Source organism: Dipodomys spectabilis, unplaced genomic scaffold, assembly GCF_019054845.1.
Source record: "Dipodomys spectabilis isolate Male_0828 unplaced genomic scaffold, ASM1905484v1 ptg000126l, whole genome shotgun sequence".
Classification (NCBI taxonomy): Eukaryota; Metazoa; Chordata; class Mammalia; order Rodentia; family Heteromyidae; genus Dipodomys; species Dipodomys spectabilis.
The window spans coordinates 388089-413656 of NW_024870803.1; the positions used below are offsets into that span (position 1 = coordinate 388089).

Genomic DNA, 25568 nt, shown 5'->3' on the forward strand with positions numbered 1-25568 from the left:
GAAAGCCCTGGGTAGTGTAAAAGCGACAGCCATGCTAGCCCTGAAGGTGTGTGCCAGAGGATGGGAGGGGTGTGGCTTCCGTTCTCCAGGGTCACAGCGCACGGGGAAGCAGTCTCCCGGCGGTCTCCAAGCCCCCCTGGCCAGAGGGGCTGGGAACTGAACACGGAGTCCTGGACGGCGTGTTCCCCAGCCTGGGCCTTGACGGCTAGGCACAACTAGAATTCCAACCCAGAGTGTGCTTGCATGCTGCAGTGAAGGTTAAACTTGGGGGTTCGAGTGGCTACAGCAATCCTGGGTGCCATGGGGGACCATGGGGGGGGATGGTACAGCGTGCTCAGCATGCCCTGCGGCCACCAAGCCCGCACGAGTGACCGGTGTCCGTTGCAGTTAGAGATCAGTGATGGAGACACACTTCCCTTCGTCGAATTATAAAAGTTGCACAAAAGTGGCAAGTTCCCTTCTTTGGGTCTTCTCTAAAGAGCTTCCTGCCAGCTAGAGAAACTCCTCCAGCTCCCTGAAGCCATGTGGAGATTTATGTTCAGAAGCAAAAGGCGTGCAGGCCTGGTTGGTGTCCACAGCATTGTCTCACTGGAGGTCTGGGTCCTGCGCGGCGCCCGAGACTCATGGTTCTCTTCTCTCTCTGCTCCTGCAGGTCAGAGGGGACCAGACCTCGGTGGAGACACAGCCAGCCGAGTCCTCCGAGGTAAGAGACATCCATGTGCGCGTTTCTCGCTGTGCTGCGTGGGTTACGGCCTTTAAAAATGCTATGTGTGAAGTCTTTCTCCATTTCTTTGGTTATTTGACACTGCCCAGAGCCTGGCAAAGCGCACGATGATAATGTGTTTTTAGAATATGGAAACCCTCTGACGTTCTAGGGGAACCATAAAACGTTAGTTGTGCAATGGTTGCTTTGTACAGCAGGGCTCTGCCCTGTGAGCTAAAGCCATGTAGTCCACCAAGCCTAGCCCTGGGGAGCTCTGCCAGCCGGCCAGCTGCGAGCCCTGGGAGCACTCAGGGTGGGCCGCCTGGGGAGCTCTGCCAGTGGCCCTGAGTGGGCATTGCTGCTGAGAAGAGGGAGGTGGAGCTGTCCCTTCCCCCTGCTGGGCTCACCCATTCTGAGCCTTTCAATAAATGGGTGCAGGCGAGAGTCCGGCCGCGGGACCAGCATCCTGGGATGGCCTGAGACTCGGCCGCAGCACAGGCAGCACTAACCACAAGCTGCCGGACGCGGGCTGTAGTCTGGCAAGGACTCGATAACGATAATGGTATCAAGAACCCCTTATTCGGCTGTTCAGAGGCATCTTTAGACCAGGAGCAACGGGGTGGACGTGGGCACTGCTGGGGGTCAGCTCGGCCCACATGGGGTGGAGGTGGCACTGCTGGGGGTCAGCTCGGCCCACAGGGTGGAGGTGGGCACTGCTGGGGGTCAGCTCGGCCCACACGGGGTTATGAGGGGACTCAAGTCAGCACGGGGCGTCCACGGGCTCTGCACTTCCACTGGCATGATGCTTCTAGAACACTTTCTGGGGCCAGGCACCAGGAGACCGTGTTGTAACAGAATGAGGGGCCCAGCCACACAGCAGCTCTGCCCCGAGTCATGTGATGACCCATGTCCCAGTCCACGAACAAAGGCTGGGAGTTTAGCTGGGTGGCAGAGCGCACACTTAGCACGCATGCTTGCACACGCACGTGCTTGCACACGCACGCGCACACACACGTCAGAGCTCATGCCGCATCAGGAGCAGAGGGAGACTCATCCCCTCTGCTGGTTCTGTCTCTGGCTCTCGCTCTGTAGAGACTTTTCACCACATGGAAGGGCTGCTGGCCACTGACCGTTGTCTGAGTGTGGAGTGAGGCCCCGCGGCAAGTCCTGGTGTGGACGTGGCTGCCAGGGCCACGCGCGGGCCCGCGGGGCGGGGCGGCTCTGCAGGGCAGCTGTGGGGGGGAGGGGGGTCCTGTGGGCTCAGCCATCGTTTGTTTCATCTTTTTTACCATTTAATTAAATCTCCTCTCTTTCTGGTCTGGTGTTACCGTTTGTTACTCGGTTCTGTAAAAGGAAATTTTAGGGAAGAGACAAAACTGGTGCTGGCCTGCAAGGTGGTCATGTGTCTTGCTGAAGGCTGGCCTACAAGGTGGCTGGTGCCTGACCACTCTGGACAGCCGCTGGCCAGCGCCCCGCAGGCATGGGGGATGGGCTGGCTCCAGTGTTTGTGTTGGTTTTGAGTCTTAATAATTGTGGAACAATCTGCTCTTTTGTTGGATACTTTGATATGCAAATGAAAGAGCTGATGACTCAAATGTAATCCTTTGAAGCTCGGCTTAGAGCTAAGCGGCTGGCCTGGGCGGCAGGACACAGACCTCATTCAAATGTCTTCCTTCCCGGAGCCTTAGGCGGCCGGCCGTTGGCACAGAGGATGGGCAGGCAGGGTCGGGAGAGCAATGACACCCCTGTGAGTCTCAAAAGGAGCTTTTAGACTTGAGTTTCGCGGCTTGCGTATGAGCATCTCTCTCCCTTCTTCTGGCCATTCTGGTTATTCTGAGTCCTGGCTGGCAGGGGATGGGGGTGCAGGCTGGGGTCTGGGAGGGAGCTGACTCACCACCCTTCCCACGCAGGAGAGCCGGCCGGCCCCTCCGCTGGCCACGCCCACCGCCCCACCCATCCTGCTGGGGCTCTCCAGCCTGGCGCCTGGGCCTGCTGGGAAGAGCAGGATGCTTTAGGCTTCCGGTTTGTGTCTAAATGCCAGGCTGACATCTCACACTGCTCATTCCTGCACTTTCCAGATCACGGGCGTGGAGACAAAGCACCAGGGGGACTCACGGCAATCTTGTGTGTTCCACTCAAAGTTGGGGGTTCCTATTCATTACTCAGTCCTCATTGGAGCCCCAGTCCTGTCTGAGTCCCGGTCCCAGAGCCGTCCGTGGGCCAGGGAGGAAAGGGCTGCACACGGCCCTCCCTCAGGGCAGCACGCGAGTTCCAAACCCAGGAGCAGGAAACACACACAATACAACAAGAGCAAAACACCCTGCACCTGTATGGAACATTGTTTTTCTGGTCATTATTCCCTAAACAACACAGTCTAACAACTATTCACACAGTTCTTACACGAGAGTCATTATTTTAAGTAACCTAGAGATGCTTCAACCTGCAAAGGAGCATGTGTGTGTGTGTGTGTGTGTATCTGTGTGTGTCTGTGTGTGTGCATGTGTGTATCTGTATATCTGTGTGTATGTATGTCTGTGTCTGTATGTGTCTGTGTGTGTATCTGTGTGTCTGTATGTGTCTCTCTGTGTGTCTGTGTGTGTGTCTGTGTATCTGTGTCTGTGTATCTGTCTCTGTGCGTGTATATGTGTGTGTATCTATGTATCTGTGTGCATGTATGTCTGTGTCTCTGTGTGTCTGTGTGTGTGTCTGTGTGTGTGTCGTGTCTGTGTGTGTATCTGTGTGTGTCTCTGTGTGCGTATCTGTATCTGTGTGTGTTTATCTGTGTCTGTATATCTGTCTGTGTGTGCATGTATATGTGTGTGTATCTGTGTATCTGTGTGCATGTGTGTCTGTCTCTGTGTGTCTGTGTGTATCTGTGTGTGTGTGTCTGTGTGTGTCTGTGTGTATCTGTGTGTGTGTGTGTGTGTGTAGTGTGTATATCTGTGTGTGTGTCTGTGTCTGTGTGTGTATCTGTGTGTGTCTGTGTGTGTCTGTGTCTGTGTGTATGTCTGTGTGTATATCTGCGTGTGTCTGTGTGTGTGTCTGTGTGTGTCTGTGTGTGTGTATCTGTGTGTGTAGTGTGTATATCTCTGTGTGTGTGTGTGTGTGTGTGTGTGTGTGTAGGTGATGGCAAACACCACGAGCCTTGAGCCACCCAGAGTCTGCTGTTGGTGAGTCCTGGACTCGCTGCCGATGCCCAGGCTGACTGTGCCTCAGAATGGACTTTGGCTCCAAGTCAAGGCTGGGGTCTGCTCCGTGCGGCCATGGGGGCGGCTTATGCACCTGGCACAGGCTGCTGGCTTGTCCACACACCTCGCACCTGCGCTCCCCGCCTGTGCTCGGCAAAGCCTGGGGTCAGCAACTGTGAGGCGGGGCAGGTTCCGACCTCCGGGCTGGCTGCGCATCCATGTCTCTCTGGTATGGAGGAACGCAGTGTGAGCCACCCCCCCCCCCCCGTCCCTGCAATACCCGCCAGTCCCTGACGTCACCAGCGCAGGTCACGGCTGGGAGGCTGCTGTCATCCTTGGGTGGACGGTTCCCTGAGATGGCCAGAGGCAGCTGCGCATGGTGGCGTGGTGGCGTGTGATGTGGTGACATGTAGTGTGGTGGCATGGTGGAGTGGTGGTGTGTGTCATGGTGGCGTGTGACATGGTAGCATGTGGCGTGGTGGCATGTGACATGGTGGCATGGTGGCGTGTGACATGGTGGTGTGGTGGCGTGTGACATGGTGGCGTGTGACATGGTGGCATGTGACATGGTGGTGTGGTGGTGTGTGACATGGTGACGTGTGACATGGTGGCGTGTGACATGGTGGCATGTGACATGCTGGTTTGTGACATGGTGGCGTTGTGGCATGGTGGCGTGTGATGTGGTGGCGTGTGGCATGGTGGCGTGTGGCATGGTGGCGTGTGATGTGGTGGCATGTGACATGGTGGTGTGTGACATGGTGGCGTGTGACATGGTGGCATGTGACATGCTGGTTTGTGACATGGTGGCATGTGGCATGGTGGCGTGTGATGTGGTGGCGTGTGGCATGGTGGCGTGTGGCATGGTGGCGTGTGATGTGGTGGCATGTGACATGGTGGTGTGTGACATGGTGGCATGTGGCATGGTGGCGTGTGACATGGTGGCGTGTGACATGGTGGTGTGTGACATGGTGGCGTGTGACATGGTGGCGTGTGACATGGTGGCGTGTGACATGCTGGCGTGTGACATGGTGGTGTGTGACATGGTGACGTGGTGGTGTGGTGGCATGTGGCATGGTGGCGTGTGACATGGTGGCATGTGACATGGTGGCGTGGTGGCATGTGGCGTGGTGGCGTGTGACATGGTGGCGTGGTGGTGTGGTGGCATGTGGCGTGGTGGCGTGTGACATGGTGGCGTGGTGGTGTGGTGGCATGTGGCGTGGTGGCGTGTGACATGGTGGCGTGTTACATGCTGGTGTGTGACATGGTGGCGTGTGACATGGTGGCATGTGGCATGGTGGCGTGTGACATGGTGGTGTGTGACATCATGGCATGGTGGCATGTAACATGGTGGCGTGTGACATGGTGGCGTGTGACATGGTGGCGTGTGACATGGTGGCGTGGTGGTGTGGTGGCGTGTGACATGGTGGCGTGTGACATGGTGGCGTGTGACATGGTGGCGTGTGACATGGTGGCGTGTGGCATGGTGGCGTGTGACATGGTGGCGTGTGACATGGTGATGTGTGACATGGTGGCGTGGTGGCGTGTGACATGGTGGCGTGTGACATGGTGGCGTGGTGGTGTGGTGGCGTGTGACATGGTGGCGTGTGACATGGTGGCGTGTGACATGGTGGCGTGTGGCATGGTGGCGTGTGGCATGGTGGCGTGTGACATGGTGGCATGTGACATGGTGGCGTGGTGGCATGTGGCGTGGTGGCGTGTGACATGGTGGCGTGTGACATGGTGGCGTGTGACATGGTGGCGTGGTGGTGTGGCATGTGGCATGGTGGCGTGTGACATGGTGGCATGTGACATGGTGGCGTGGTGGCATGTGGCATGGTGGCGTGTGGCATGGTGGCGTGTGACATGGTGGCGTGTGACATGGTGGCGTGGTGGTGTGGCATGTGGCATGGTGGCGTGTGACATGGTGGCATGTGACATGGTGGCGTGTTGCATGGTGGCGTGTGACATGGTGGCGTGTGACATGGTGGCGTGGTGGCGTGGTGGCATGTGGCGTGGTGGCGTGTGACATGGTGGCGTGTTACATGGTGGCGTGTGACATGGTGGCGTGGTGGCGTGGTGGCAGGAGCCTCTGGCTCCGCTGCGCACCTTGGCACTGGGGAGCAGAATGAGTAGAGGGGGCCATGACCCCAGCTAACGTTGAGAAGCCCCCACCCCACGACCCCGGAAATCACCTGCGTTTTCTGCTCATCCAATCCACAGCCCTGCGGTAGGTTCCGCTGTATTATTATTGTCATTATGATTGCTGTTGTTATTTAGTTGTACAAGGGGGCTACACCGGCTCTGCCCATGGCGGACCCCCTGTGGTGCTGCAGTCTGGGGCGGGTCCTCAACATTCAAACGATGGCTGTGCCTCGTCATCGGGGTGACGGCATCGCATATGCGGGGTCAGCCCTGCCCTGCTGTCCACGGGGGCCTCCCTCCCAGGTCTCCGTCCCAGGCTGGGTCCCGGGCTGGGACCACCCTCCCGAGTGTCGCTGGTCCTTCCTGCCCCCACTGTGTGCAGAAAGGGGGGTGAGGGAGCAGGGGTGGGGGGGAGATGAGGGAGCGGGGGGGGGGTGAGGGAGCGGGGGTGGGGGGGAGATGAGGGAGGGGGGGGTGAGGGAGCGGGGGGGTGAGGGAGCCGGGGGTGAGGGAGCGGGGGGGTGAGGGAGCGGGGGGGGTGAGGGAGCGGGGGGGTGAGGGAGCGGGGGGGGGGGGCGTGAGGGAGCGGGGGGGGCGTGAGGGAGCGGGGGTGAGGGGGGTGAGGAGCGGGGGGGTGAGGGGGGGTGAGGGAGCGGGGGGGTGAGGGAGCGGGGGTGAGGGGGGGTGAGGGAGCGGGGGGGGTGAGGGGGGGTGAGGGAGCGGGGGGGTGAGGGGGGGTGAGGGAGCGGGGGGTGAGGGGGGGTGAGGGAGCGGGGGGGTGAGGGAGCGGGGGGTTGAGGGAGCAGGGGGGGTGAGGGAGCGGGGGGGGGTGAGGGAGCGGGGGGGGGGCGTGAGGGAGCGGGGGGGGCGTGAGGGAGCGGGGGTGAGGGGGGTGAGGAGCGGGGGGGTGAGGGGGGGTGAGGGAGCGGGGGGGGTGAGGGAGCGGGGGTGAGGGGGGGTGAGGGAGCGGGGGGGGGTGAGGGGGGGTGAGGGAGCGGGGGGGTGAGGGGGGGTGAGGGAGCGGGGGGTGAGGGGGGGTGAGGGAGCGGGGGGGTGAGGGAGCGGGGGGTTGAGGGAGCAGGGGGGGTGAGGGAGCGGGGGGGGGTGAGGGAGCAGGGGGGTGAGGGGGGGTGAGGGAGCGGGGGGGTGAGGGAGCGGGGGGTTGAGGGAGCAGGGGGGGTGAGGGAGCGGGGGGGGGTGAGGGAGCGGGGGGGGCGTGAGGGAGCGGGGGGGGCGTGAGGGAGCGGGGGTGAGGGGGGTGAGGAGCGGGGGGGTGAGGGGGGGTGAGGGAGCGGGGGGGTGAGGGAGCGGGGGGGTGAGGGAGCGGGGGGGTGAGGGGGGGTGAGGGAGCGGGGGGTGAGGGGGGGGTGAGGGAGCAGGGGGGTGAGGGGGGGTGAGGGAGCGGGGGGTGAGGGAGCGGGGGGGTGAGGGAGCGGGGGGTGAGGGAGCGGGGGGTGAGGGAGCGGGGGGTGAGGGAGCGGGGGGGTGAGGGAGCGGGGGGGGTGAGGGAGCGGGGGGGGGTGAGGGGGGGTGAGGGAGCGGGGGGGGTGAGGGAGCGGGGGGGTGAGGGAGCGGGGGGGTGAGGGAGCGGGGGGGGTGAGGGAGCGGGGGGGGGTGAGGGAGCGGGGGGGTGAGGGAGCGGGGGGGTGAGGGAGCGGGGGGTGGTGAGGGAGTGGGGGGTGAGGGGGGGTGAGGGAGCGGGGGGGGGGGTGAGGGAGCAGGGGGGGTGAGGAGCGGGGGGGGGGCTGTGGCCCCTGTGGATGGCACCTGCAGCTGGCAGTTGGGACAGAGGCCCCAGCAATCCCAGACCAGCTCTGCTGAGGAAGATGGCACTGTGCCCAGCATGCTGCCCATGGACACGCACAGGAGCGCGTGTGTGCGCACACACACACAAACGTGCACGCACACATGCACGCGCACACACACACCCACCCACCTGTGGCCCTGGTGATGCTGAGAATTAAATGTGAAGATGGACAAGGGCTGTAAACCGTGTTAAGGGTCAGCATGGTCGTGCGAGACGAAGGGGAGTTTGGGGGGAGGTGTGGAGGCCCCCTCCCCTGCGGCCTCTCTGGACCGTACTTTTCCTTGCGTGCAGCCAGATCCTTGGTCTTTAGGGCTCTGCCAGTCAGGACAGGCCATGTGGACTATGAGGACTGGGAGTCACTGAGCTCAGGGCCTTTGCACTCACGTTGGCAGGGGCCCAGCCCGGGCTGGACGGTCAGGCTGTGTGCACCTGGCAGTGCCATAGCTTCTGATTCCAAGCACAGCCCTGGGGTGGGGGTGACAGCCTCCCCTTCACCTCCCAGGCAGAGGTGATGTCCACTCCATCTCTGACGCCCACAGCTCTGTGGGCACGGGCCGGGCAGCGTGGGGTGCTGTCCTGGCTTGGGTCTGGGGGCTGCAAACAGAGCTCAGGTGCCGCAGGGAGCACCGGACGGTGCCCCGGGCTGGGCGCCGGGTGGGCGGTCAGCCCGCAGCCGGTGCTGCCGTGTCCGGTCTGAGTGTGTGGCTGCCGTGCTGGCGGGGTGGCTGCTGGACCCATGCAATGGCGAGGCCAACAAACAGAATACCAATACCGTCGTTAAAAAGCTGCTCCCGGGAAGCCAGCGAGCCACGCGGTCAGGACGGTCTCGGTGTGGACCACAGCGCACTCTGTCCACCCGCGGTTACATCCCGCTAAAAAGCAGCAGCTTCTACGCAAGGTCCCCAACACCCACACGACCCCTCAGCCAAAGATCAAAGCCACACGCGGCTTCTACCATACCGCAAGGTCCCCAACACCCACACGACCCCCTCAGCCAGAGATCAAAGCCACGCGCGGCTTGGCTAATGCACTTTCAAAGGCGCCTCGTCCTGGGCAAATGAGCTTTGCATTCTCCCGGAAGTTTGAACGGAATCGCATTTAGGACAACTCAAGATAAAAACTAAGGGTTTCAGACCAGGACTACTCGGAGCTGTCCTCCGTCCCGCCATCAAACTTCTCCTTCACCAACAAGGTCCTCCAGCCCGTGGTGACTCTGGGGTTAGAAGAGGGGACAGGTCTCTAGTGGGCCATGTCTCACACCGGGCAGGGTGGTGCGGGAGGGTGCGGTGCGGGCTGTGTTGGCTGTGAGGAGGAAGGAAGTATCTGAAAGTCGCTGAGACAAAATTGAAAGTAGCTGTTCTTCTGGTGCGGTAACCTGTCCCAGGGTGAGTGTGCCCGGCTGTGCTGTGTGTCTGTGTGTGTGTCTGCCTCTCTGTGGCTCAGGTGCCATTTGAACAACACAGTGAGGGCATCATGCTGGTGTAATCTCTGTGCATTAGTTGGCCTATTAAAACAAACAAACAAAAAACCCACCGTGTCTGTCTGTCTGTTCTAGTCCTGGGCTTGGCTCAGGGCATGGTGCTGTTTCTTCACTCAAGGCTAACTCTACCAGTTGGACCACAGCTCTGCTTCTGACTTGTTTGGATGCTTCCGTAGAGAAAAGAATGTCATGAACTTTTCTGCTTAGGCTGGCTTTGAACTGGGATCCTCCGACTTGGGATTGCAGGTGTGAGCACCGGCCTGGGCACAGGCCACAGTGTTTATTTACCTTCCTCCCATGAACGGCTAGTCTTTTTGGTTTCCCTGCCGGCAAAGCTGTGCCGTGGGGGGCACAGCGTGCTCTGTGGGAGAGCTCAGCATCCTCCACAGCTCATAGCGTCTGCCTGGCTGTCTCTACCCTTGCAGGTGTGGCGTGAGAGCGGCTAGGCCTCAGAGCTGTGGGGCAGAGCGGGACGGGCCAGACGGCAGCCGCCTCTCCCCAGCGAGGTCGGAGGTCTGGCTCCCTCCTCTCCGCTGGTGTCTGGAGGCTGAAGCGGGTGAGGAGGGGGAGGGGTGATGTGCTGGCGGGTACAGCGGCCTGGTGACACCCTGGGCTCGGGTGCGGAGGGAGGAGACAAGGAGGGGGCTGTGGCCCGGTGGGCAGCGTGGGTCCAGCCCTGAGCCGTGAAGGGTGATCCGGCGCCCGCAGGGCAAGCTGCGGAGGCGGTTCCTTATGATGGTGAGGGAAGGCAAGCCGCGGGGCGGAGCCCTGGGGTGTGGGGGCCCTAGGGTGTGGGGGCTCTGAGGTGTGGGGCCGTGGGGTGGGGCCCTGGGGTGTGGGGCCCTGGGGTGTGGGGTCCTGGGGTGTGGGGCCCTGGGGTGTGGGGTCCTGGGGTGTGGGGCCCTGGGGTGTGGGGCCCTGGGGTGGGGCCCTGGGGTGTGGGGCCCTGGGGTGTGGGGCCCTGGGGTGTGGGGGCCCTGGGGTGTGGGGCCCTGGGGTGTGAGGCCCTGGGGTGTGGGGCCCTGGGGTGTGGGGCCCTGGGGTGTGAGGCCCTGGGGTGTGGGGCCCTGGGGTGTGGGGCCCTGGGGTATGGGGGCCCTGGGGTGGGGCCCTGGGGTGTGGGGCCTTGGGGTGTGGGGGCCCTGGCGGTGTGGGGCCCTGGGGTGTAGGGGCCTGGGGTGTGGGGGTCCTGGGGTGTGGGGCTCTGGGGTGTGGGGCCCTGGGGTGGGGCCCTGGGGTGTGGGGCCCTGGGGTGTGGGGGGCCCTGGCAGGTGAGACCTGCCACTCCCTGCCGGGAGTTGCTAAGGTAACAGCCGGTCAGTGACGGCCAAGGAAGAGAACCAGGTGGCTCTCTGGTAGAGTGAAATTCCAGCGGTTCAGGGACCGGGCACTGGTGTGCCAGGAGCGGCTGGGCGCCTCGGTCACCACCGACCGCCCTTTCTGTGCGTCTGAGGATGGTGCTGCTCAAAGGGGTTTGGTGGTGTTTCTGAGTGTGTCTTAGAGTCCAAGAAAGGAAGGAGGACCGTGGCGCTGCTTGCCCAGACTTCCTGCTAGGCGAAGCTTTGGCGAAGAGAATCCCCTGGCCCAGACCCAGCAGACCCTCACTTCTGCTTAGAAACGTTTGGTACCGTACAAAACAGACCCTTTACCCCCTTTCCTGTGCCTGGACAGAAAAGTTGAGCCCAGGCTCCCTAAACTTGCCCCCTTTAAGTTAAATAACCCCGAACACACTGGCATTTATCTATAACTATCTGTCAGGCTACGTCCAGCCCGGGGCGTGGGGGGCCTCTCTATTTGTTGGACTTGTCAGAGAAATTACTGGTATTTGTATCTCGCATTCCTCTTTTTTTAAAAAAAAAAAAAGAAAGGGAAGTACCAAATGCATTTTAGAAAGATCTCCAACATACCCAGGGAACATGATTTGTGAGTCTCAGCATTTTATGAAGAAAAATCTATGGACAAGAACTACTCTGCTGGCATTGGACATTGCTGTAAGTGGGCGTGAACGTGGCTACTCTGCTGGCATTGGACATTGCTGTAAGTGGGCGTGAACGTGATACTCTGCTGGCATTGGACATTGCTGTAAGTGGGCGTGAACGTGGCTACTCTGCTGGCATTGGACATTGCTGTAAGTGGGCGTGAACGTGGCTGCTCTGCTGGCATTGGACATTGCTGTAAGTGGGCATGAACGTGATACTCTGCTGGCATTGGACATTGCTGTAAGTGGGCGTGAACGTGGCTACTCTGCTGGCATTGGACATTGCTGTAAGTGGGCATGAACGTGATACTCTGCTGGCATTGGACATTGCTGTAAGTGGGCATGAACGTGATACTCTGCTGGCATTGGACATTGCTGTAAGTGGGCGTGAACGTGGCTGCTCTGCTGGCATTGGACATTGCTGTAAGTGGGCGTGAACGTGCCAGCACGGACGAGCTGTTAATGATTTACAGGTGTAGATCTTTGCACGTGGAAATCAACTTTAATATAAATTAATGTCTCATTTTAAAAATCAATTCTAAAATCGTGTCTTTAATACGTAAGGTGAATGAAAGTCATCTTCTCCTATCTTGGGCACTAAGAGCCAAAGCGTGCTCCGTCTGTGATGTGACCCCTCTGTAAGCAGAGGTGGGGTTGCGGGTGCCCAGCCCCCGAGGTCCACCGTCCCCTGGCCCGGCCCAGGCTGCTCTGTCCCATGGCCAGCCTCTGTGTGGGGCTTGCTTTTGTTAAAAAAAAGAAAACAACAACTTTCCCACAGAGCAGTGCTTCCTGACAGCCCATCAGTTCCCCAAGACTTAATATAGTTAAACATCCTTAATACAAGACGGAGAAGAAGCAAGCGGCTGTGTTGAGAAGGAGATAAGGAAGGGAGGAGCGGAATGGCTTGGATCTGGGGCAGTAACTTCCTACCGAGTAGCAAACAGGCAGGGTGGGGAAAAAATAAATAAAACCACCACCGCCGAGCCAAAGCCAGGCAGCATTTGCCCACACTCGGGTCCGCCACCAAGCCTGGCATGTGTTGGAACACACAAGGAGGATGCAGTAAGAACAGGAGCAGCAGCCCAGAACAGTGCCGTGCACTTTGCAACCTGGTTGTGTGGCGTGGCCTGAACCGTAGGGTGGTGGAGAAAGGCCAAGTACGAGTGAGTAAGAGAAGCCGTGGCCAGGTGGAAGTCAGTGTGTTTTCAGGGGCCTGCGGTGGGCTGTCGGTGAAGCTTGACAGTCCTGTGTCTTCCCCAGCAGAGGTCAGAGGTCATGGGGCACAGGTTCCCAGAGGAGGGGGTGGCTCTGCCCCACCGGACACCAGGCCGACGCTCCCGGCTCTGGCTGGCACTGAAGTTGCCACAGCTAAGGGCCATGGCACCGGGTGACCTCTAAAGAAGCCATGGCCTCCCGGGGCTGACCTCTGGGGCAGGTCGGCACGGGCGAGGGCAGCAGAGGCAGAAATTCCAACAGCTGCAGTTCTTTCAGTTCCTTGTCTTTTGGTTTTGGGTCCGGTCCTGGGGCCTGAACTCTGGGCCTGGGCGCTGTCCCTCAGCTCTTCAGCTCAAGGCTAGCACTCTACCACTTGAGCCACAGTGCCACTTCTGGCTTTTTATTTTTCTGCTTATGTGGTGCTGAGGAATCGAACCCAGGCCTCATGCATGCAAGGCAAGCGCTCTACCACTGAGCCACCTTCCCAGCCCGTTCCTTGTCTTTTGGGAGCTGAATTATGGGTGTCTGGCCTGCATCTCTCCCACGGTTCAGGCGTGTGGCAGGGCTTCTCATGAGATTCCCTCATCCCGCAGTGACCCCTTGTCTGACTGAACCTACGCGGTGTATTGATTTCCTGTTGCACCTGGGGGGTATAGTGTGTATAGTGTGCACTGTGTGTAGTGTGAGGGCTTTACGCTCAGAGCCCCCGTCCTCTCATGCCTGGCTCAGCCGCAGCATTTGCACATGAACGCAGGTTAAGTGAGAATGGGCTTCTGCCGCGTTCCTCCCTTCTCCTCAGGACAGCAGTGCCCTTGGTCCTATGCTTGGGTTTCTATGCTTTGCTGGCTGTTCCTGAGTTGTCTGGGATCTGCATTTGGACTTATGATGGGGAAGAATGCAGAGCAGGATCAACAGAGACAGGGGAGATTTTTTTATCTGAAGACATGACATTTATGCTCAACAGAAGACAAGAATAAATTCCAACAGCGTTCTACATATAGCGGACGTGTCATTGTGTCTTTATGGAGACTCGCTTTCTGAAGTTGAGTTCTAGGGGTTGCGTTGAAGGTGGGCAGCCCGTGGAGCATGCGCTGTGACCAGGGCTGGCGTCGCTCTGCTTCAGAGGTGCTTGAGGGTGCCAGCCAGGTCTAGGTTCAGCCGTGAACAAGAAAGACATGGCCACCCTTGATGACTGACAGGGAGCCAGACAGCTGGCCTCTGCCCGGCAAGTGCTGCGCGGCCTGCAGAAACAGAGGAGGAAAAGAGGAGTTCGTTTTTAGTGCCAGCTACAGGGGGGCAGCTGAGCCATGGAGCCCCTGAACCGCAGAGTGCATGGCTCCCTGTGGTGGGCGGGGCTCACCAAGCGCACAGCCAGCAGCCAGCAGGCACAGAGCAGGGCCGGAGCCATCTGTCCACTCACAGAATGCAAAAGGCTGGAGGCCCCGCCAGAGATCCACCAGTGCTTGCAAGAGGGGTCACCCGTCTGGCCCCGATATTGCCTAGAAACATAAAATGACTGAGCGGGGTGTGATGGAGAACAAGCATACAGTGCAGGCAGGGTGCGCACCCGCATTCTGACCCTGCGTCCCCCAGGGAGACTGGTGAGCGCTTCACCCCAGCCTTCCTGTGGATGAGTGACCTTCCATGCCGAGAACCGTCCTCATCTAATAGCCCCGCCACGATTTCCCTCCCGTCGCCCCTGAATTAACTGAAGTATTTAATAACCATCCGGATCCCCTGCACCCACACTGGCTCCTTGCAATTTTACTAGACATGAGATAGGAGCTTTCTCTTTCAGGCTTCTTTCGATTTATTTTCAGTTTGCTCTACACGGTCTCTTTAAGCGTGGGTCCCGGTTCGTGGGCTTGAAGCCGAGAGCTTCATTTTGAGGCAGGGTCTCACTATGATGCTCAGCAGGCCTAGAACTCGCTATGCAATCCAGACCGGCTTCTCGCTCAGAACCTCAGCCGCCCGCGCACTGGAGCTGCCGGCACACACCACCAGGCCCGTTCATTGAAGCTGAAGTTCTCTTTTCCCCCCACAAATATTAAAAAAAAAACAACACTATTGTTAAGTAGTTGTCCAAGGGGTTTCATTTCAACATGTCCAGCTGAGTACCAGGCGTGACCAGCGTCACCCTTCCATCCTCGCCCCTCGCTCCCGCCCAACGCTCTCCTCAAGTTACCCGGCTCCATGTCCACGTGTGGACATGTCCGCGTGTGGACATGGACTGTCTGGAGCCTTCGCCCACCCGTCCACCTCCATCTGTCTATTTTCCCTCCCTTAACCTCATCTCCCAACGACGCATGTTCCAGCCTCTTGTATTCATTTTGTTACATGACGAGCTGTTTGTTTGGAAGAGTTACAGCATTGTCTGTGCCATGAATTAGGCATGATGTTTGTGTACAATGCGTATCCTCCTGTATATGTTTTAATATTTGTTCATAATTTAGATTTGTGTGTGTGTGCCAGTACTGAGACTCGAACTCGGGCCTCATTCTCTTGGCCTTTTCCTCCATGGCTGAGTCATGCCTACTTCCAGTTTTGAGTTGGGGTTCTAGAAGCACTCCTGCTCTGGTCTTTGTCTCGGGCCCTCTGGGGGCGGGGGGCTGGTGCGTTTCTGGCCTGGGGAGGGTGGGCTGGTGCGTTTCTGGCCTGGGGAGGGTGGGCTGGTGCGTTTCTGGCCTGGGCTCCCCTGGAACTCTCAGGCAGTGGCTGGTGGAGGCCGTGGGCCTCCGTGAGGCTGTTGCCATAGAGCGAGTGTTGTGTGAAGAGGAGGATGCCCCCGGGACCCTGTCCCTGCCTCCTCCAGAGCCCGGCTCCCGTGTGCCGGTGCACTGGCAGCCATGCCACGCCTCTGCACGGCCGTGGAGTGTGCCCGCATGGCCCATGAGCGGCCCGCAGCAGGGGAGGCCCGAGGTGTCTGTGCTCAGCCTCGGACTCCCCCGGGGGGAGTCCGCCTCAGCGCCTCCACCTCCCCATGGGACAGCCAGAGACCCCGCCCGTCCCCTGTGGTGGCGGCCGTCCTCAGAGACTGCTTGCAGAGGAGGACCCAGGTGCGCGGATGGAGGGCTGTGCGGGGGGGCGGGGGGGCCCTCGGTGCTGCTGTGTGGGGTTCACACCTGGGCCCAGGGAGGCAGAACCGTGCATGGAAATCCAGGGGTCAGGGAGCCGCGGAGCTCCTGGCGCTGTGGCCGTGACCCTCAGGGTCCCCAAGAGGCCCTGGAGGGGGGGGGGACAGGCTGAGGGGCCAGAGGGGACTTGAAAACTTAAAAAGGAATGGCCAAACGATAGAGCTTTTCACCCTGGGTCTCGCTGCCGAGGGAAGGGCCCTGGCGGGGCCTGGTTTGCTGTTTAGGTCACGAGTCTGTGAGTCCAGGTGCACCGTGTGGCCGGGCCTGCAGGAGTCTGCAAGTGCGTGGGGCCCGCATGTCGTCCTGGAGCCCGGAGGGTCCCTAGGGTGGCAGCGCTAATGGATGCTTTATAGATCAAAGCAACACTGTCGCTATGGCAACGGAGGACACAGGCTGCGGCCGGTGCTGGGATCCGAGCTGCTCTGAGCCCGGCCGGCCAGGGGCAACGTCTGTGTCAGGGGGTCGCTGCCAGCTGCCTGGGAAGCGGGGAGGCCGGCGTGGGACGAGGCGTGGGACGCGGTGTGGGGCGCGGCGCGGGACGCGGCGTGGGTCCCATCCCGGGCCGAGTGTGTGTCCACGCAGGGCGGTGCTCTCACAGCCCTCCTGACACTGCTGTGGGGCGGGTCGGTGTGGGACACGCATGAGGCAGCCGGGGGCTGGTCCACCGTGGGCCCGGCCTCCGCAGGCCGGAGCAGCGCCCGAGCCCGGTGCCGGCACCCAGGCTGCTGGGCTGTGTGAGCTTCTGGGAAGCATGTGGAAGGGGCTTTGGGGCACCGTCCCCCTTCATTACCAGGAGTCTTGGCAACAGCGTTGACCCTGGTGTCCCGGTTCTCCTGCTGTGCGACTTATGTCTTGGTGTCTCTGGTCCCAGCTTACGTGATGAACATGGCTTTATGCTTGCATTTGTAATCGGAGTGATTCTGCTCCTTCTTCCAGAACTTTCCAGAGGTACTGGGCCGGGGGTCTTGTTCTGTGGTGTTCCTAACTAACGCACAGTCAGGAGTGCAGCTGCTCGGTCCCACAGTGAAAGGAGAAGTCCAGTCTGGAGGGAGCAAGCGGTCACGAACGGCTGAACCGGGTAGACAGGATACGCAGCACAAGTGTGTGGCCCGGGCGGCGACGCTACACGGGGAAAGGCTCGGAGGCTGAAGAGGCCCTGTCAGCTACTGGGTCGGGATGGGAGTTCATTCCTGCAGTTACATGCAGGGTGGAGCGAGTCAGAGGGCAGCTCTTCAGTCTGCCGGCTATTTCCAGGTGCCCCTGACTGGTTTCTCCAGGGACGCGACCCTCGCGGTCTCACCTGGCTTCCTGTGTCTGACCTGTGTGCTGTCCTCCAGTCATAAACTCTGGACCTCGGTCCCTCCTCGTAGATGCTGCAAACCCCCGTGAGCCTCTGCCTGCACTGCCCATGGGCACCTCTTTGTAGTAAAGTTTAGGTAGCCACACTGATTAATTTTCATAATCCCCTGTATTTTGTGTAAGAAACCATTCCTACTTAGGAGCATGAAGACTTTCCCCTCTCGTAGTAAGGCGTTGCTGTTTTGCACAGTGTGGTGTAGGAGCTTAGCTTGTTTTTCCTACAGAAGGATGATCGTGTTACTTGTGACCTATGTGTTCTTGCTGCTGCCTCCACTCACTGTTCTTGCTGGTTTTAAATGTGCATTTTGGGGCCTATGATCCCTGCGGACCAGTAAACAGATCCCACTTCTTCATGGCGCTCATTTTCCGTCCTAATTTCCAGCATCGGTTTGTGTGGCGGGTTGTTGGGTGCCGTGGAGGAGACACTAAGTCCAGGCCACCGGCAGTTGGGGGTGACACCGCAGCCCATCCTGCTGCTTCTTCCCGTGCTGTGTTCTGTCAGGACCAGAAAGAGCCATGTCCGCGGGAGAGGTCCGGCGACCCCGGCCTGCGCGCACGGCAAGAGACGCACAGGCAGGGCTGTTTGCCCTGAGAACAGGGCCTGGCCCTGCTGGGCTTCCATAAAGATTGAATGGATCCTTTTTTAAAGTGTGTCCCGCAGAGGGCAGTCAAGTAGCTCCACGGACCCAGGAGGAAATGCACAGGGAAGCGTGGTAGCCTCCCTCATCCCAGGTCCCCGCGTGGGAGGGGCTGGGTGTGTCCTCCCTGTTCCCCCATGCCCCAGGCCTGAGGCGGGGATGGGGTGCTGTGCGGGGCCAGGTCCCTGAGCACTTAGAAAACTCAGGAGCTTCTGGGGTGACAGCTCCCGTGGGAGACGCCAGGATGTCACTGCCACTCAGCCAGGGCCTCTCCAGGAGCTACAGAAATGCAGCTGACCTTGGCGACCACGGAGGCTCTGGGAGCCGAGGTTCCCGGCCTGAGGACAGCTCCTTCCATCCTCCTCCTGACAGAGTATGTCTCCCTGCTGGCCTCATTTCAGTGCCGACTCAGACATGGAAACCTCCGCAGGTACCAGGGGCTGCCACAGGACCGGGCTCAGACCCCAGGGCCGCGTCGGTGCTCGAGCTGCAAGCCTGTCCCTCAGGGACTCTCAGGGCGGAGCGTTTGGCCCACAGCCGTGCACAAGCCGTCCACTCACACACCCCAGACCTCCCGCCTCCTCCTTTCCCTCTTCCCCTCGGCTTTACAGCCTCGGATTTAGAAGTGTTTGAATATAGAATGACACCGTGAGAAATATCCAGGGAAAAAGGAAATGTGAACACGGCGGCCGGTGAGTTTGGACACGTTCCCTGCGAGCACCTCAGTGTGGTCATCGGCGTCCTCGGTGCTAGACGTATCTGCCACCTCCTCTGACTGTTGTCCTGAGGGACTGTGTTTCCCCTCTGCGTCCCCTCTCACCGGCTTCTCCCCACAGTCCCCAGTGAGGCGGCATTGCAAGTGCTTGGCCTCTGCTGTGTGAGGCTGTGTGGGGCTCAGTGTGTGCACTGGGAGCCCCGGGCCCTCGGGGACATGGCCTCGGTGACCCCGAGGGGTGTGGTCATCTTGGGATGGTTCCTCAGTGGCTGTCCTGGTTGCTGGAGTTGTAGGAACTTCGCAGGCTCTGAGCGAACACTGGTTGTCTTCTTGGCACAGGTCACTGCCTCTCTGTGTGGCCTTGTGCACTCTCGTCTTCACGTAGAAGTGTACAGGTGACCGCGGCTGGGGTGTGGGAGAGGTGAGCGTGCTTTGTGAGGCGGCTGGGTGGCCCCTGGACTTTGCTCTTTGGGTCACAGCCCTGGGCAGACACACAGAAATGCTCCTGCATGATACCCAACCCCAACTTTACTTCTAGGCCGGCTTTAAGCCTCCGCCCTCAGATCTCAGCCTCCTGATTAGCTGGGTTTGCAGGCGTGAGCCCCCAGCGCCCGGCTCTATCATCGTTTCTAACAAAGCAATTTGGGCTTTCGGGGCCCCTTGCCTCCTGTCTCCGGAGCATGTCCCTGGAGGTCTCCGGGGCAGGGCCTTGCGGAGGGCCATGCTCAGGACTCTCCCTGGAGCCAGGCTGCGTCTGTTTCTGTGTTTCATTCTATGACATCTGCTTTTGCGGGCTGGCCTGTCAGCCTTTCTCCTGCTGCAGAAACAGCTCCGCGCCGTGGCTAACAGCACGGCTCCGGCCTCCGCTCTCATGTGAGGGAAGCAGAGTCTGCTGGTGTGCTGGTCTCACCGTGAACCACGTGGACAGGCACTGACATAAAGAAAAGCTCACCTCGGGGCAGAGAAATGAAGTTTTGGTGTCTTGATATGGAGACCGCCATCCTAATTATGTTTCACCAGTTGCTGAAACAGGAGAATGACGAACACGGAATCTGCAGGTTTTGTCATTTGTGCATGCAAAGGCTGCCATGGGAAAGGTGGGCCTGTTTAATATGCTATGAGGTAGAGTCCTAAAACGCTGAAATGCCCTGGAGGAGAAGATGCTTTATGAAGACCGCATGGCTCTGCCTGCCTGGCCGTAGGGCACCTCCCAGCACCGGCCCTGCCCGCCTGGGCCAGGCCCACCAAGGCCGGCAGCACACGAGCGTGCTGTCACCGGGAGAGGGACCAGCCACCGGCTCCCTGCCAGGCTTCGTGGGCCTGTGTTTAAGTTCATTCAATTCCTTAATGCTCTTCATGAACAATGCTGAGTGCTTTAATTGCCACAGAGAAGAACCAACTGCTAGAACCTCCTAATTACTCCGCCACGATTTGCTCTGAGCAGAGTAATGGTGTATTCCTGGAGGAGAGCTGCAGAGGACAAGCTGAGCAAGACCACAAGGCCCGGAGTTCAAGCCCTGGTATTGGCACACTCTCGTGTGTACACGCATGCATGCACACACCCCCTGCACACAATCACGTGCACAGACACACACTCATTCACGTTCACACCTACATACTCCAACGTACACACACCTACCCTCACATATTCACTTTTACATACACTCTCATGCACGCACATGCACACACATGTGTGCGCACACACACACACACACACACACACACACACACCCTTTCAGACATTCTGGGTAGCAGAGAGTGCATTCTCCAACATAGCACCGGATTTGAGCTTTAGTCGGAGCACCTTGCATCCCCCAGGAACTTCAGCAAGAGGTTTGCCAGTTACCTGCACCCCAAGGCTAGTGAGTGCAGGATTCATCCCAGAGCTGCAGCCCCGGGCCCGGCCCCAGAGGCTCGGGACCCACTCAGGCCTGGGTGTTAGCGTCTGCTCTGGCACCGGGGCCAGGTGAGGATCTCTGCGGAACACTTCCTCTGTCCTCCTCAAGAACCCAGGCCCCTCTGTGGCACCAGGTACAGTCATCCTGGTGGCCAGGGGGCGGGGGGCGGGGGTGGGGGAGAGTGCCAGGGCCTGGGGGCTCAGGTGGATTCTCGAGGGAAGAGCGGGGCACCCCGAAGGTGGAGAGGCGGAAAGCGGAGAATCGTGGGTGGAACCCGGTGGGCTACAGCACAGGACACAACACTGGAGGCTTGGCTTCCCAGGCAGAAGCAGGCGCAGAAGATGCTGCAGGGGCGGAGAGCAAAGGAAACGAAAGAACTTTCGTCCTGCAGCCGATTCCAGCCATGCAACCCACGTGGCGCGGTGGCACACGCTTCTCTGGAACTGCAGAGAAAGACGATCAAGGGTCACGCAACTCAAAGCCAGACCTGCGTCCCCCAGCGTCCCAGCACACCAGGTCGTGGGGCTGGAAAGCCATGTCCCGTGCTCTGCAGCCAGCTGTGTGTCTCCTGCGGGCCCTGAGCGTGCTTTAGAACCATGGCCACCAGAGGAAACCCAGCAGCCCCCCGCACACCCCAGCCTCACGCCCCCCCCCTGCCCCTGCCCCCGCATTATTATCTGATTCGCCGGCTGTGTGCTCAGCCTTGCAGGACTCTTCCACTGTAAGGTGTCTTTCGCTCTCCTTCCCCGAGGAATCGCCCATCTCTATGTTTGAGGTTCTGTGTGACTTTAACAACAGGCAGTTGGCTCCAGGTGGGATGAGGCTGGGCTTCAAAAGGCTTCATTGGGACCTTCTGAGCCATTCCCACAAACTTTCTCCATCTCCACCCCTGACCTGCCCAGGACCCTGCCACGCTGGCTGCTCACCGTACTGGGAGAGCCCAGTAGCGCATCGGAGCTGTGCAGGGAGCAGAACTGGTCTCAGGCAGTTTATGTATTACCCAAAACCTCACGGTTTCATACTTAGAAAAGCTGTAGCCCTCAGAAAACCCCTACCTCAGCAGTACTTGCGTACTTTGACTTGTTGGTTACTCCTGGTAGTGGGGTGCGTGATAGGCTCTATTTCTTTGAAATGGTCCGTTGTTCCTCTAACCCCTTCTTTCCATTCTGTCAGGAGTCACTTCATCCTAAACTCTTAGAGACTCCTGGATCTGTTGTTGCTTCTTTCCCTTCTGTCACTGCTATCCAGTGCTTTATAAAAGAGGCTTCGAGTTGGGTGCTGGCAGCACTGATGGGTGCAGCAGCAGCAGAGGACAGGAAGGAGGCTGAGTTCATGCAGGAATGAGCCTGTCCATCCCCACATGACACCAGTTACCTCTGAAACCACGCCGTCAAAACCGGCCATGACGTTGCAGCCAGGATTTGTGTATTCTTTGCCATTAGCATCACTTTGAAGGTTTTGCCAGACCCGGTCTCATGTTCCGTACGCGCAGAATAATGATTCTGAGTTGAAGGTTGTGCTGACAAGGGTTGGTTTTGCTTTTAGCACTTGTCGCTCTCTCGTTGGCTGTTTCCTTTGTGATTTCAGCTCCTCCTGGGCATTTCTGCTCCCTGTCTTTCCTTGGAATCACGCATGAGCGTCTCTGTTTCTGCCCGGGGCTGTGACCCAGATAGCTGGAGCTGGTCCTTGGAAAGCAAGGAGCAACAGAGCAGCTGATCCCTGTGTCCGTCCTCCTGCAGCCCCTGCACCGAGTCCCGCCCACGGTTCCTGAAAAGCTCTCTCTCCAGACGTGGGAAATGTTTGGGGTCTTTCCCCCCTCATTCAGTCGGGCCCATTTCATTAAACAAACACACAGAGGACTCACACACCTCTGCAGGCGTGCTGCCCAGTGTGCCTGGGGAGGTTCTGATTTGCCAGAAGTCACCTAGCTGCCAGGAAACGCAGAGCTGCTGGCTGGACTCTAACAACAAGAAGTCCACGTTTCCATTTCTTGGAGTTAATTTTGATAAATTTTTGATAAATAGTATTTTAAATGTTCAGAGAAGATACAGGTTTGGGCTCCTTCCCTAAAAGAGTATCCTCCTTTAGTGTGTGTGTGTGTGTGTGTGTGTGTGTGTGTGTGTGTGAGAGAGAGAGAGAGAGTGCTTAGAGTCCTGTATCATTTATCATGTGCCGGTGTATTTTAGATCCAACTTCTGCTTATGAGAGAGAACACAGGCCATTTGTCTCTCTGAGCTTGGCTTACCTCACTTAACATGATTGTTCTAGGTCCATCCATTTCCCTGCAAATGACATAATCGTCTTCTTCATAACAGCTGAGTAAAAGTCCATTGTGTACAGGTACCACGTTGTATTGATCCGCTCATCCATTGTCCGCAGCTTGGCTGTGGTGAATAGTGCTTACTGTCCTCCTGGCCAGGGACACACCCAGACACAGGCTCTCTGTCCAGAGGAGGGTCTCGTCTACACGCTGCTCCTGTGTTCTGGTCCCCTGCTTCTTCCCTTCCAGGGAACCTCTGGTCATGGAGAGTGGAGCCTATGGGGCCCGGGTTTGAGGTTTTCTGCAAGCCATCTGCGTTCACAGGCCCGCAGGGCTCCCCAGAACCCGCTGTGTGTTGAGCTGCCCTCGGGGAGTGGGGGTCATTAGTGGGTGAGGGGTCGGGATTCCCACGTGGCCTCACTGACCCCGGGGGAGGACTGGCCATGTGGCCACGGGACAGTGGTTCCACACCTCTCTGTCCACCACACACTGGACGTCCACCCCGTGGGTGTCAGCGTGGCCTAGCGGAGCGCGAGGTGGAGTTGTGGCCGCTGCCGTGGCAGGGAGGTGGAGCCTCCTCAGCTGGTGTGGACGGTTGCTGTCTGGATGCTTCCTGGCTCTGTTCCCTGGCCCAGCACGGACATTGGTGGCACCTCCTTGGGAATGGAGCATCTCTGCACCCATTGTTGCTTCGGGATTGCTGATATGTGAGGCAGAACCAAGTTCAGGGGGCGACCACCCTACGGCCCCTGGTGTGGAGGTCCTCAGCCGGCTGCCTTCCACCCCGACCCCTCGTGTCCTTCATAGGGGTCCAGGGCCGTCGCTGCCGCAGCAGAGGCCCGGAAGTGCTGCCTGCCTCACTGCCTGGGTAGGAGGGAGGACACACGGCACAGGTCCTCCAGGATTCAAGGAGAGGAGATGCACGGGTACCACACACACATGCGCACACATCACAGAGCAAATGTGTGTGAACATGCCATGTTACCAGGAATTATACAGGTGAGCGAAGACAAAACAAAGCACCTGTGCTGGGAAAATCAAGATGTTGAGACCAAACGCAGGAATGTTCTGCAGCAGGTCAAACAGTGCCACTAAAGCCATGGCTACTGGGTGACTTTGATTCCTCCGTATTTGAAATGAGGCTTAACACAAAAAGCAACACGGATCTGAGTCTCTCCAATGTGGAGAGAGTTGGCTATGCATTCTTTGAACGCATGCACTTTTTTTTTTTGTTTTATCAGTTGTGGGGCTTGAACGCTGGGCCTGGGCGCTGTCCCTCAGCTCTTCAGCTCAAGGCTAGCGCTCTACCACTTGAGCCACAGCACCACTTCCAGTTTTCTGGTGGTTAACTGAAGATAAGAGTCTCAAGGACTTCCCTGCCCGAGCTGGCTTTGAACCATGATCTTCAGATCTCAGCCTCCTGAGTAGCTAGGATGACAGGCGTGAGCCACGGTGCCCGGCGCCCGGCTCATGCCTGTATTCTTACAGGAGCTAGCCAGGAGACTGGTGGGAAGGGAGACACAGCTGTTGTGTGATGCCCGGCTAAGTTAGGTCACATGACTAGATCAGGCTTCCACTGGGAACTTGGATGTCACCTTGCCCGGAAGCTCCCGGCTCACCCAGAGAACATGGTGGACCTGAAGGTCGAAGCCCTCTCAAGGTTGTAACGATGCCATTCCATTTAGAACTATTCCTGTTCTGCATGAGAGAGACTTTTCCAGCCCCTAATTAGTTCTCAGCTGTGATGAGTCAGGGGCGAATTGGATCTGAAGTGTTTATCTGAAAACTACTTCCTGGCGATTAGCAACGCTGTCCTGGAGAAAGAACACACACTGGTCCTCCCCGGGAGCCGGAGCCGTGGCCGCACAGGCTCAGACATGAGCAGCGGAACAAGGAATGCCCAGAGCTAATTTCATCCATTTCTTCTCTGTCCTTCGTCATCAACTAATCTTCCTTACCCACTTGTGCCATAGTAGCTTAGACTTCCCTTTGATATTTTGACTTCCATGAAAAATAGGTGGTATAAAGAGTAACAATTGGAGAGGGGATATGATTTGAGATTAAGGTAAAACACAAAGCAACCTTAAATCCCACTGTCTTCTCTCACCTCTTTCTCTTCATTTATTTTTATTTTTTATTTTTTTTGCCAGTTGTGGGGCCTGAACTCTGGGCCTGGGCGCTGTCCCTCAGCTCTTCAGCTCAAGGCTAGCGCTCTACCACTTGAGCCACAGTGCCACTTCCAGCTTTTTCTGCTTATGTGGTGCTGAGGAATCGAACCCAGGGCCTCATGCATGCAAGGCAAGTGCTCTACCACTGAGCCACCTTCCCAGCCCCGTCCCTCTTTCTCTTTTAAATGTATGTCCTGACTTTATTTCTGGTTTCCAGTGCTATTGTTGTTACTCTTCCATAGAAAATCAGCCACTAGTTTTATTACTACCCAATTTAAAAAGCAGTAAGTATGCCCCATATGTTTACAACGACCCAAGGAGTCAAACCAAAGCCCAATCAATTACTGTCCTGTTTCAGGCAGGAGGAAACCGAGACAAACCAGGGGAGGAATGGTGTGAGGACAGGGCATGAGCGATTGTTCCCCGTGGTTTGCGTGTCATATTGTTCCTTTTCTTCCTTGAACAGTGGCGGATGGAGCAGTGCTGTGCTCTGTCTACCCCAGGGGCCTACATCCATAGCTCACAGTTCGGGTACATTAAATGCTTTTCATGGAGGGGAGGGGAGGCATCGAAACAAAGTCTCGGTGTATTGCCCAGATAGGCCTTGAAGTCACAGCCTCCTGCCTCCCTGTTCCCAGTTCTGGGATGACAGGCCGGTGCCCTCCCACGACACCATGTGTTAAATGCCCTTCCCTTCTGAAGGTCATGCCTGGCACCTCTGTCACCCCACTTCTATTCTGGCATCACAGCAGGGTGGGGGGCTGTAAGAAGTTGTGCAAAATAGGGCCTTCGTCTGCCCCTAAATGATTAACAACGCGATTCCTCTCTACGGTCTCACAAAGGTGAGCGCTGGCATGGCTGATGCTGAGCGTGGCCGGGAATT

At 58.5% G+C, this 25568-nt stretch overlaps 1 protein-coding gene across 1 annotated transcript in view; it reads left to right on the forward strand.

The window, feature by feature from the left end:
* The first annotated feature begins 657 nt into the window (after positions 1–657).
* Positions 658–25568, forward strand: part of Rps6ka2 (ribosomal protein S6 kinase A2) — a 175341-nt gene continuing 150430 nt past the window's right edge. Inside the window, exon 1 of the mRNA XM_042689700.1 lies at positions 658–703. The gene's annotated coding sequence lies outside the window, so the exon portion shown is untranslated. The remainder of the gene's footprint in view (positions 704–25568) is intronic.